The sequence below is a fragment of the Gymnogyps californianus genome, chromosome 15 (genome assembly GCF_018139145.2).
Source record: "Gymnogyps californianus isolate 813 chromosome 15, ASM1813914v2, whole genome shotgun sequence".
Lineage (NCBI taxonomy): Eukaryota > Metazoa > Chordata > Aves > Accipitriformes > Cathartidae > Gymnogyps > Gymnogyps californianus.
In genome coordinates, this window is record NC_059485.1 from 13,687,661 (window position 1) to 13,701,491 (window position 13,831).

A 13,831-nucleotide genomic window follows, 5' to 3' on the forward strand; every position below is an offset into this window, starting at 1 on the left:
TCTAGCAGAAACTAAAGTTATTTACTAACCAGCACTGAGATCACCTTTACAGACCCCAACACAGTGTAAACAGGATCATTTGTAAAGCACTGACATGATAATACTCAGTTCCATGCTAGAAAAATTAGGGGGAAATGTGCAGTCAGCCCATGGCTGTTGGTGTGCTGCCAGTCTGGCCACAAGAACTGAAATGAGATGGTCATTTAACTTCTGAGCATAGCAGCTTTGATGGTTATCACTGCCAGTGTGCTAAATTTACTGATCTGTGCTGTAAATGGGTTTTAATGTACAGGTTGAATCCTTCACTTGAGAATCAATTCCACTCTAACATGGAAAAAAAGAGACAGATGTTTCATTTTGTTTTTTGCTGAAACCATCTAGGTTTATTATTTAAAGATGACACTGAAGAATACACTGGCTCCATGTAAGCCGTTCTTCTTCAGAAAGATCAAAGTATTATCAATACAGCTACATCCCCATATCATGCAGACAGACAAGACATACTTCTTGGGCTACTCAAATAAATGACATGTAATTACCTTTGTTTCCCTTAATGTAAAGGGAGATTAAACAAGCAGTAGCTTTTCTGAGGAAGGGATATGTGATGGGCTAAACTGTTTACAAAACAGACAGTTGTTTGTGAATAAAACCAAGATCAAGATTGCTCAAGAGTGCATCAGAACCAGTCTTCACACCTTTGCTAATAGAGACCTGGGAAACTTATTTGCACAAGAAATAGCCTGGTTATCTTTTCTTCTGAAGCTATCAGCTATGAATTTAATCTTCCACATTCTGTGATCCATCTGTATGTTGCCCTATGATTTCATTTGATTTGTAATTTAGCTGGGTAGAAGCTAGCCGGGACAGCTGGCAGTGCAAACAACTGTGGGGTTTTTTTAGGTAATAATTTTTTCATCCCCTTGGAGAGACTGAATTCTGTCTGCTGGAAAACACGTATATTCTTTTTGGATGAAACAGTATATTGCTTGGTTACCTTTGGAGTGGCCTAATGTTCACTTTTTCTCTCTTTGCATTCAAATTGCCTTGTCTTCCCAAAACTGGAGCCACTCTTCCTTTGAAGAAGTACTGCCTATATTTGTAATATTTAACAGACATTGCACAAATAAAGGCAGTCTTGGAGTTTGAGACATGCCCATTCCTCACCTTGCTCGCCTCTGAACTGAGCTGATCCAACAAGATGCTGACTTTCCAGTTATATAACTTGTATCTCTGGGAATTAGGACCATACAGTATTTTGTGGATTGTATCTCCCTGATAAAGTTCACCTTCCAAAGAGTATAGGACTCCAAAACTGGAGATGGCAAGCTACTGGTAAAGGAAATTTTAAGAGATTTAGTCTTACAAGAATACATTTACGTAACATGGAGAGATGCAGTACATTAAGCCCAGGAATGTCATGCTGCTGCCTGTGTTGCAGTGTGATAGGAGAGTGGACAGTTGGGGGTATATCCATTTTAAAAGCAAAAACAAACCAACCAAACACAATACACCAAACGTCCTTTGTTCTTACAATAAAAGTATCTGCCAATGCAGCCCCCAGTTCTCCATATGACACAAGAGGCACTAAGCAGTTTAGGTAAAGGGTTGGTTTATCATTATCATTTCCCAAAGCAACAGCTTCAGAGGAAGTGAAAAGGGTTTCACATAAAAGCAAACAACTCAGTATGTGTTTCCTGGGGGTGAAATTCATGAAGTATCAAAAAACATTCCACAGTGAAGTAAAGCGCATCACTAGGAGTACAGAGTCTCTTAATTTTCATCTCTTTTGGACCGCAGAATTTTAAATCACTGAAAGACATAGATGAAGTGGAGGGACTGTAGGCTTTTTCAGCTACTCTAGAAAAAAGGAAAGAAGCAGAACAAGCAAGCTCCTCCACTGGAGCTCACTACCAAAGTGTGCAGTTATGCACCTGAGTTGCACACGCGGAGTGTGTTTTGCTTTAAAGGGTAAAGATATTACAGAAAGGAAAGACCTCTTTGTTCTTCTAGTCCGTCCTCCTGGCACTTCAGAAGAGTTCTCTCAAGTGTGACTGTGGAATCAGATTTCCCAATTGCCCAGCAACACACTCACCCCCCCGCCCCCGCAATGGTGGAATACAGCAAAAATGGCAACGTGGATAAGATTTCCAAGCAAAAGAAAAAACTCTACTTACAGTGTTAACCTCCAATCACTGAAAGCAGATACTATCCTGCCAATGTTAATGCAGTGGAAAATTAAGCGGAGCTGGGGCATGCTGAATTTACAAACTGCTTCACTATGGCTTTGAAAGTGTTTCATTACCACAATGTTCTCCTGCTCAGGAAAGCTCTACAGCTATCATCCCTGTCTAGCTGGTGACTGCACAGGAAAGCAAGGCGTAGCTGATGAGGTGATACTGTAAGAAAACTTGACCCTGGCTGAATATAACATTTCCCTCTTTAGCCATGACAACACTAAAACAAAAGAAAGCATGATTAAAATCCAGTGAGATAATTCTAAACAGCACTTCTCACGCAGCAGCTCTGATGCCCTCTCCGTTTGAAAGATTTGATATTTCCTTCTGGCGCACTCATAAAAGGCAGATAAAAACAAAACATCCACTTATTAATCTATGTGAAGACCAGTCCACAAGAAGAATCCTTTGAGCTCCTTGCAAAACACACAGTAGTGCAAGGTTGCCCCTCAATCTTGGACAAACTGGAGTTTTGGAGTTCCCAGGCTTTCTGATAGGAAGATAGGTGGCAAAAACAATATAAAAAGAAAAGAAACTGCCTTCTGTTTTCTGTCTATGTACCAGTCTCTCATGAACTCTAATTTCTGACAAATTGTTTAGTGTGATCAATCTTGCAATGGGTAGTTTTCTCAGCAGTGGTACCATTGACTGTTTCCTTATATTAATCAGCCTCTCTATTGCCCGAGAAGCTGGTGTAGTCACAGTTTGTGTAATTATCTGGCCAAAAGCAAAATACCACCCACTGAGGAGTAGTACATTTTCCAAGAGACTCAGCCCTAAAAAACTTCCCAGCTCCTATTCTCCCTTCACATTTCATTGGGTAAAGGTCCCAAAGTATTCAGTGTTGCTGCCTGCGATTACTCCCAATGCTTCTTTTCTTAAATACCTTTGAGTGGAAGAATTGCGCAGAATTCAGCTATGATTATTAATGCATGGATAGATCTGCTCTAGCTCCACTGAATATTTTGCAAACTTCATGTTTTTCTTTCCAAGCTAAATTTAATTCCTCCTGGGATTAAAGGCATTTCACCCATCATTTCTAGAGCGCTAAGCCTTGCGTCTCCATCCCCAAGTGGCTGCTTCAGCAGTACCATTAGCACAGTGTGAATCATTTATCAGTACCATCCCTACAGCCTGCTCTGGACCTTCTGTACCAAACTTAAGTAACACATCTCCACAAGTGACATGTCAACACTAGAGATGGCCAGATTTAAAATCAAAGGAGTTTTAAAAAGAAAATAGAATGAAATACAGACTGTAGGTGTTTCCAGGTTATCATACGTATTTAACTGCAATAGCATGCAGCTAATTTTGTGTTCCTCTCTCATATCAGCCTCACACCAGTATTTGGATATGGCAAGGCACACATGATCCATATTGGGATACCGCAAATAACCCTTTTAGATGAGGGAGATTTATATTCTTACACCCGTGAAAAAAATCCAGTGTTAGTAAGTTGCCTCAATAACATATCTTCAGGAGGCCAAGACAAGTTAACCTTGGAAGCCTGGAGGATGCAAGACCAATAGCCACAGAGAGAAGCAGTCCTAAAGTTAAATAGTTCAGCCTTGACCCTGCACTTCTACAGCAGCCCAGTGCTTTATCAGTTGTTAACATGATCCTCGCAGGAGATCAGCCCTTGCCTTAGTGATCGCTGGTGCTGGAGGTTACGCATGGAAGTCAGATTTATGGATTCCAGCAGCACGCTGACTCTAGTGAGGCCACCGGTCTGAGAAAGGACCCACCTGAGTGACATCTACAAAACCAGTTTGCCAAATGCTGGGGGTAGCTTATAAGTTAACTTGGTATCACATCCACATAGCACTTTGTTCAATTCTAGTATAGTCCATTTGGTACAGATAAAGCTGAGGGCTTCTATATACCTATTGAGCAAGTTTTAATATTAGTGTGCTTATTAGAATTAGATTTTTTTTTTGCTTACAGAAGATTTAAAAAACAGTATTCATGAGTTAGTTTATAGCCTTTCTCTTCATAGCAATTCTCCCCTTAATGGCACTTCACTCTTCAAATACACAGTAAGAAGTTGGATTTCAACCCCCTGATCATACATTTTTAAAGTTTCCCACCATGGTAGACTCTGACATCAGTGAGGATTACTTGGGAGTGATTGCCCTCCAGCATGAGCAACGGACTGACTATCTGACCCGTTTCAGGGCACTCTTGTACAAGGAGGGCTCTTCATTTGCAAGATCTGCTACATCCGCAGCACTGGATGTAAAGGGTAATGTTTTTATGGGATGGATTGATAGCCAACATCAAATGAAGATCTTATGAAAGACACTCTTGCTTCTTCTTTAGCACAGTCATTTCACAAATAGAAGAGATGTTTAATTACACTGTGTATGAAAACAGCAGCTCAAAGAAGCTCATCTAAGTGTTCTGATATAACAGGAGCACTCACAAACCCATCAGGATTTTGGGAGAGCAGAAATCTTTGACAGGAATGAGCAACTCAATCAGTACCTGCCCTGTATGTAGCCCTGCCCCATTTTCCAGACTTGTGAGGGCCAGGGCACTGAACATGCACAGACTATTTGTTACAAGTTATGTCTTTACTTATACGTCGCTTTCTCAAGCTTTCCTTGGGATAGGACTTGCAGAGATTGCTTCCCCCTGCCCACCTTTTTTATTTTTTTGGCCATTCTTAGGCTGTGCTAATGCAAAAATTAAATTTATGCAGAGAGAGGTTTGCTACTACATTACCATGCCAGATAGAAAATAGCCATATTTCTTGTAGTTCACTGTTCCGTTTGTTAGTTTGCAGGTTTGTTTTGGATTTGAGACAGCTACAGTAGTGCTTTGCACATCTCTGCAAACTGAGCTGAGTATCTATGCAACTACAGCCATCAAGACATCTATGACGCATGCATGAATTGCAACTGGTGCAGTAGCCTCAACAGCAGTAGGGAAGAAAGAGGTAAAAGTCAGGTTCACATACAGTGAAACATCCACTGAAATGCTGCCTGGTAACACTGCAGCAGGCCAGGAAAAGAAAAAGGTTAGATCATAGAACAACAGAACTTTCTGAAAAATAAAAATTGCATTTGTCTTCTTCTGACCTTAAGATGTGAGATGTTTGAGAATGTGCAACTCCAATCTCTTGGAGTACATAAAACATTCTGATGAACACTATGTGCTCAGCCTCCTGCCAGATGAGATTACTTGTTTCTCCTCTCTTTAAGCTACATGTGCAACCTCTGCAGTCTCACTGTTTTCAGAAGGGATTTTAAAAACTACTTTATTCTAAAAAAGGTATATCTGTTCCAGATAGGTTCTTGATATTCATTGCCAGTCAGACACCAGATCTTCACCTGGTATAAAGTAACTACCTAAGAATTCTCTGTCTGCACTTTAGCAATTGAGAATGTCACTTGATCAAGAAGGAAATTATCCCTTCTAGGAAATGTCCTGGCAAAGAAACTGCTAGGAAACTAGTCCTTTGGAAGAATTTCTCTGCTTTTCATCCCATCCTGCTACAAATAAGTCATTGTACCTTCATCTGGGAGTGTTATAGAACATAATTAAATCTTAAAATTGTGCATCAAATGTAGGTTTTTCTTTCGGTGAGACTGAATAAAGATAAAATGCCCCTGTTGGTAGTTGCCCCAAGTGGAAGTCACGGGTGAAATTTTGTCACATAGCCTCTCAATGCCAAAAATAAGTCAATAAGTATTAGTGCTGCAAACACATGTCACATAAGATTGTCACATCACAAAATATTAAATACCCATGATGATTTAAAAGTCTAAGGCAACATTAGTGACAACAAACATGCTAGCAGCCATCTGCCATATTGTCTGCCTCTAAAGGTGAAGGTAACCGTATTCCCATGGACTCAACATACATGAACAGGAAGGCCCAAGGGACTCCTAAGACCAATGATGACTCCTAAGACCGATGACTAAAGAAGGTGAAAGAGGAAGTGATAACCAAAACAGTTACAACTGAAATGCAAAGGGCAGTGCGTTTGTTATGTGGGCACCAATCATGAGCACTCAACCTGTTGTAAGAGGCCAGATTTGGTTACATAAGTCAGTGGCTCTGCAAGTTTGGACCAATGAACCACCACCAGATTGCAATACTACTTGTAATCTCTATTTTCTTGTAAACTCTATACTGAAGCCTTAAACAGTGCCTATGGCTTAAGGCTAACATCAGCACAAAAGTAAATCTCACCTTCGTGGATCATTGAGAGCAACAGTAAATTTAGGGAACTTTTTTTCTCCTACCCCCTCTTTTCTTGTGACATGGTCCTGTAAATAATTAATTTCTTTTTCTAACTGGTAATTCATTTTTTTTTTTTTTTTTAAAAACAGCCTCTAGGGTCCCCAGAGGAGCTAGAGTCATCCAGTGCCAAGCATAACTGACTCTGCACTTTGCCCTCAAGATCTTGCACAGACAAGGCAGAGAGAAAGATACAGAAGGGAAAGAATTGGCCAGAATTATGCAACAAACCTTGTGACAAAACCATGACCAGAAACCAGGCTACCTTGTGGGAAATCCATGCCCCCATCACTGGAGTGCAGTGCTGTTGATCTTTTTCTATTTTTTTTTTTTAATAATATAGCTCTAAAATTTTATTCTATTTCCTCTTAGAATGCAAATCATAAGAGAAAATTATTGGAATACATATTTAAGATACCTGTTACTTATCTGATTTTATGTGCAGAGGCTGAGTGTTCTAAGTTTGTTTGATCAAATGTTTTAACGAAAATGAACTTTAAGATGAGAGTATTATTTTAATCACTTGGGGACTGCCTCAGGCTCGCCTAGCTGGTTTTAACCTCTCCGCCTTACTCATGCTTCCTAGTGCCTTATGCCATGACAAGTCCCAGTGCAATCAGAAGAAAACACAACCCATGTATTTTTGCTGTAGTCCCAAAGACATTGACTTAGTCACTTTAATAAGAAAAGATAAGACTAGTGAAAAATCTGCATTTGCAGAATAATTGCTGAAGTTGAGATCATAAGATGCCAGACTGTCAGAGGCAGTAGGCTCTGCGCATTTCATTAATGACATGGTTCTAGGGATCCATCACCACTTTGTGGGCTCAGGAAGTGAGCCCCTTCAATACTGGAAGGGGACATTGCTCTTTCAGTAGCAACTTAAAGCTTATGTGTTCTGTAGCTTATGGAGCTATTTACATCATGCAGCATCTTAGCAGTCTAACACTTTTGCCTCTGAGGTCTCAACTGGGAAGTTCAATAAACATGTAGATATATGGCTTCAGTGGGTCTGAAGCAGTAACATAGGAGATTCCTGATGTGCTTGATATATTGCACCCCGCTGGTACTGGAGCTATCCAATGGGAAAGTCATAAAATAACATAAAGTGCTGGAGCAGAAATGATTCAGTCATTAACACCACAGACAGCCATTAACACCACAGACAGCCATTAACTCTCACCCACAAAACAGACAGCAGAGCATTTACAGTGGGCGCGCTCCGGACACGTGCAGAGACCCAACAGCCTCATGGACTACGTCTCAGGGCCTTGATGCATGTGCCAGTGAGATCTACATAAATCGCAGGGATTTGCCGCAGGGTTTATCTAGGATGTGAAATCACATTATTATTTTGCTACCGGCACCACTGACTGTTTCAGTTTCATTTTAGGAATGTCCATGCCCCAGATGTAGGTTCCAGAAAAGGCACTTGCAGTATCTTCATAGTACAAAATGACTTCAGATTTCTCCTAAGAGCTTGATAAGGATTCCTCCATGCTCTGGAACCAGGGCTATAACAGACCTGAGCTCGTGCAAAGCACAGAGCTGTTCTCCAATGGAATTATTTCATCTAGCATCCCTCAAGTGCTACTGCTTGCAGATTTGGAAAACAAAAGACAGCAATGACAGCATTCATTGCCATGAAACAATGTCAGTTTACTGAGATGAGAATCAGGCCCCTGAAGAAAAATAACCCAATTTATCATCGCCTTGCAGTTACTTCATTATTTTGTTCTAATGCAAAGGCTTGCAAAGTACTAAATAAATCAAAATAAGAAATCATTGCTGTGAAGACAACGCAAGGACAATGACGAGTTGAGCCCAAACCTGAGGGGGAGAGACTTAAGGAAAGATATGAAGCATTGAAACAGTGAGGAAAAACGGAGGAGTAGAGAGTCCATGTAGGAGTCACAGGAGTAAAGAAGGTTTTATAGCAGGAAAGACAGACCTCTGAGCCTCTTACAATCCTTCATTTCATACAGCTTTGTTTATTATAGCATCTTTCTTTCCTAAGGCTGGGAGCTTAAGACTTTGATTTATACTTCAGGACAACCTTGAAACGTAGGAAAAAAATGAAAAGGTTTTTCAAAACAACTGCAGGGAAGCTGTAGTGCAGCCTTCGCTTACGTCCTCCAAAGCTGAAGGTATTTCAGGCTCAGAAGGCAGAACAAATACGAGATGTTCAAGACTGAATTTCCGCAGCCATTGAGATCCAACGCTTCTGGTTGGTGTGAGACATTGCTTTTTGCTGGGTGGTGGAGAAAAGTAATGCTACAGTATCAAAAAGCCTACACAGAGTTATCACAGGAACTCAGAACTGTGTGTTCAGGCACCAAAAAAGTAAAAGGGAAGTTAACGTATTAAGACAACCTGATTTTTTTCTCCCCTCAAGATAATCACAAGGCTTGTGCCGATTGTCGGTGATGCGGGTATTAAAAGAAAGGGTCTGAACTGAGAGATGCAAGTGGGTGCAAGCTTCGTTTCAAATGTTGAATCAAACTTGTAGGCAAGAAGATACAAGGAAGCCTGCAACATCCATACCCACACCAAGCCTACTTTGCAGTGTCCACATCAGCAGAATCTTCATTGCTTTAAAAACTTCTATGGGTTAAATGTGTAACTACTTAGCAGCAGTACCCCATTGGTATCTAGTACTATCTGTCTGGGTATTTCACACCATAGTTTCACATTCACCCCACGTAACTTCAGGGACCTAAAGAGCATAATCACCGGAGAGAGTTAATCAATGAACAGAGACAGGTTTCTCCAGAGGGCCATTCAGCCCATGCAGGATGTCAATTGCCTACTGAAATGAAATCTCATTATCTATAAGGGAGCACAGGTTAAGTGTGCTCCAAGTTCAAGCACCTCAGTTAGGCATCTAAAGCTAGATGGAACAAATCCTCGCATAAGAATCTTTCAAAGACCCTTGTGGCCACTGGAAATAATCATAGATTTCAATGGGCTCTAGGTCAGGATTTAACTTCATACCATTTTGGTAATAAAAGAGTCGAATGCAGCCTTAAGCATTTAAGAAAAAAAAAGATGGAATTTATTACACAGCTGAGAAATTTTTGCTGAGATTGCTATCTCTTTTGGTTTATCAAAATGAAAGTTTGCGATATCCCCGGTGGAACATATAACACTGTTTTCAGAATTCTCCCTTCTTCTTAAATACCAATCCAAGATCTGAAGATCAACTTTAAAGAAATAGTCTGCTAAAAAAAATTAAATGGTAGCTTTAATCTCTGGCAAGAGAACCTATACTTTTTTTTTCCAAGTTTAATGTCAACAAAAGAGATGAAATCACATTCCCCTTCACAAATAATCAAACATAATTTTTTTTTATGCCTTTTGTCAGCAGTGCCAACTTTTGAGTTAAACGCAGTCATTGTAAACAGAGCTAAAACCCATCTACTCTTATTGTCTCACCGCACCATAAATTGCCTTGATAGTGAAATAACAGCAACAAGACTGCGATAGTCTTGCTGACAATTCCCTGCTGTCACTGAAATCAGCAGGTCACGTACACGAAGCCAAGAGCAGACTTTGGCCACAGCAGTGTATTAAGGAATACATCAGTAAAATGAAAGCTGCCATCTACACACAGTATCAGACATACATAGCTACAGTTAATTATCTGTATTACTGCAGTGCCTAAAAACCTTATATCTGAACTAGAAACCCATTCTTCAAAGTGACAAATAAGTAAAGAACATAAAAATAGCGCAGTGAGACAAGTACTAATCCCTGTTATGGAACAGACAGAGGCCATAACGCAGGGGAATGATGCCCACGCAGGTCTGTGGGACAGGGAACCCTCAGCACATCAGCTGCCCACCCATTGTCGAGCGCCATAAGAAAACTTCTATGGAGGAACTAGAGAAAGGGTTGGGAGGTGGGTTTAGTTATAGAGAGCTCCTGCTGAACATAGGAAAACCTTCAAGGTACATCTCTCAGTATTTAGTAGCTGCACTATTAAGGGTTTTAGCAGGGGCCAGGTGAGGGATGGTAACTCAAGAGTAATAAAAAGGATAGTGGGGAGCAGAAGAAGAAAGAGGTCATGAGCAGTCCTGCAAATGAGAACAGCCTGCTTATTCCTGATGTGACTGGGAAGAGGGAAGCAGCGAAGGAATACAAAGAGAGTTGGTGACACGGTCAAGGGGACAGGCTAAGGAAACAACCTTTCTAGAGGCTTCCCAACAGCTACGAGGAAGGAAGACCGCGGTTACCAAGACGAGAAGAACAGTTGCTACAGTAATTGAAATGGGACACAACTAAAGCTGCATTTCAGGCCTTGTTTATGAATGTGGAAAAAAAGTGTTTTGCAGCAAGAATCAGTAAGATTTAGACATTGGCCAAATAAAAGCATCTACAGAAGAGTCTCGGTCAGCAACAATGCTTCAACATAACAGATAGGATTTTGTCCATACTGGTCTAGTAAAGCAAGCAGCAGGGTGGGAGTAAAGATTAATCTGTCTGTAGCTGCATGGAGCTAGAACTGGCAGCTAGATAGCTCTGAAAAGGTGTCAGATAAGCCTAGATGTTGTCTTGAACATGGGTCAGATAGTGTGAAACATCAGCTAAGATATGGAGCGGAATTTATGCTTGCAAATGGTGTTACCTAGATGCAAGGTCTGAGTCAAAGAGAGGAGTAGGTGGAAAAGAGTCCTGGGGAAAGCCCTCACAGTGGTGAAAGGAGGGTGAGAGGGGTCCTGGTAACAGAGCACCCAAAATAGCAGGCAATTAAGGCGGCCAGAGAGGGAGGTCTATGGCTTTCTGTGGCTTAGATGTATTCAATCATAGGAATGCAGCTTGGATAACATAACTTTGGGATCTATTTTAGATGTAGATAGATTTTAAAGACACCTAGGTATATTCTTTATTGATATAGGTATTTCACTGCTTTTTGCCAGTGCAAATAGCTTTCATGAGCACACTCCAGACTGCCATACTTGCTCATGAAGCTTTTAATAACCAGGCAGAAACTGCAGTAGAGAGGAGTCATAACCGGTCTGTTCCTCTGCAAAATCCTCGTGTTACAAAGAAAGAAATTTGTGGGAAACTAAACTTCTACGCATCATTCATTTCCATTTGTACCAGTACTTGCTTCTGCAGTTTGATAATTGCTTTCTTGCCCTGCACAGTAAAGTGAAAAGAAGGCAAATAATGCCACCCACAGGTGTACGGGTTTATTGCCACAATGAATTTTGAGATAGGTTTTTCTCATCCTGCAGTTAACTACAATGTTAATTCTAACTTGATAGTGACACAGGTTCCTCTGAATTCACCTGCACTCGTGGTCAGAACTACAATGCCTGCGTTTGATCTGTACTGCTTTGTTAAAGAGCTTACGGTTTTATCGTGCAGCTGGCTTTCTTACTACAAATAATTTGGGGAAAAACACAAAACTAAACAGGTTACAAAATAGAAATTAAAAATAAAAATCCTCTCATCTCAGCACTCAGCAATATGCGGATCTAGTGAAAGCATTTCAAATAATGAATGTCATCCACTTTTTTAATAAAAACATACAACTGGCACATTTTCATAGTAGGTAGCGTGTTTTGCCTCATTTTATTTTACCATTCCTAGCTCAGAAATCATTCAACTGTGATGACAAGGACTGTAATGATTTAGGAGTTCTTTACAGAATAAGACAAAAACCACCTGAAATAAGAGCTCAATCTTTAGGTACAACTGAAACAGAGAGAGTTCTGCTTACAAATACTGTACTCATTCTTTATCTTATTTCCCTTATTCATGTTTATTACAAATGTTGGAATGGAAACAACATTTTCAATAATTGTTACCTGAACATTAAAATAGGATTTTATGTTTAAGGTAAAAGGGATTGAAGGATATTTATTAGTTTATTCTTCCTTTTTTTTTTTTAGAGCCACAGGACTCCAGAGTACACAGTCTAGTAGAAAGGCTCAGGATCAGGTTGCACTGCAGGGGAGGAGGCAATATTTTCTCTTATACGTGATCTCTCTCAAAAGCAACTAAGGTAGGCTACTCATGGGAGATGAAGCCCTGGCACTCTGCGTAGATATATTACATCTCACAGCTGGAATTAATTTACATCTCTTAGCTAGATTCACAACAGTGAACTGAATTCAGCAGGACATATGATGGCTCTGTATGCTATAAATCCTTCTCATTCTGTTGCGCCTCAGATCCTTACAAAAGATCAACTTATCTGAGTTCTCTAGGGTTTTCCATCAGTATGGACCGAGGCTGCAGACATAGGTGCCCTTACAGAAAAACTTGTAGAAGTCAAAAACCACAAAGAAAATAGGTAAACACAGGATTTGGTACCGCAAGTGTTTTGCTGAACAATGGACTAGTCCTAGCCAAAGTGCATTCACTACATGAAACGTGGTTTGTATATGTTGAGATTATCTTGGATGTCCACATCAACTGAATAACTTAAGAAAAATAGTAAGGGAAATTTTCTGTATTAAAAAAAAATTGAGAACTGACATGTCTGAAACATGTTTAGTAAGTGTGAGAACTCAAAGATAACTATAGTGTCCTGCACTTCATCTTATGTTAGACATGTTATATTTTTCTTGTACACAATGGCAGATATGGCATCTACATTCCAAAGTCTCCATCTCAGTACAGTATTAATATAATCCTAGTTTACATACAGCAGTAAGTCTTTGTACATTCATTGCATGCATAATAATTTAGCTTATTTTAACTTATTTATTGTACAGAACATATATCAGCTGAGGCCAGATTCAAGGTAAACTAGAGACACAGAGTAAAGAACATGAAGCTGTTCTATCCTAAGCTCTTCCTAGACACGCTCGCACTTTATTGATGAAGTTCATCAATACTCTTAAAGCCCCTGAGCTCTTGAGGAACCACTGTCATGTTAAAAGCTTGCTATCACTGCTTGCACCATAGGGAAGAAATTATTTCTGACATCTGACTGCTCTCTGAAGGCCCCCTGAGTTATCCAATCTCGTGAAAATCAAAGGCATCATCTACTGTCCTTAAATATTTGAAGAAAAAACACCTTAGGTATTTAAGTAAATGGATCTTTTTTCCCCTCATTAAAACCTATATTTAAATACTTTCAACCTTATCTTAATTACATACAAGATGACACACTTATCTCTCACACTCACAGCCCCAGGGGACAGAGCACACTTAATGTGATATTGGGAACTGACAGCAGGGCCTGTAGCTGCAGGCAGCGCTGGGTGCTGCACAGCTCCCAGGCTGCAGCTACAGACACACATGTCTCCAGCCCCCCGGCTACCTGCAGGCATGAATTAAGCAGAACAGGGAGCTGAATCCTGCTTTCCCACTGAAAACCTCTTTGGAAGAGTAAT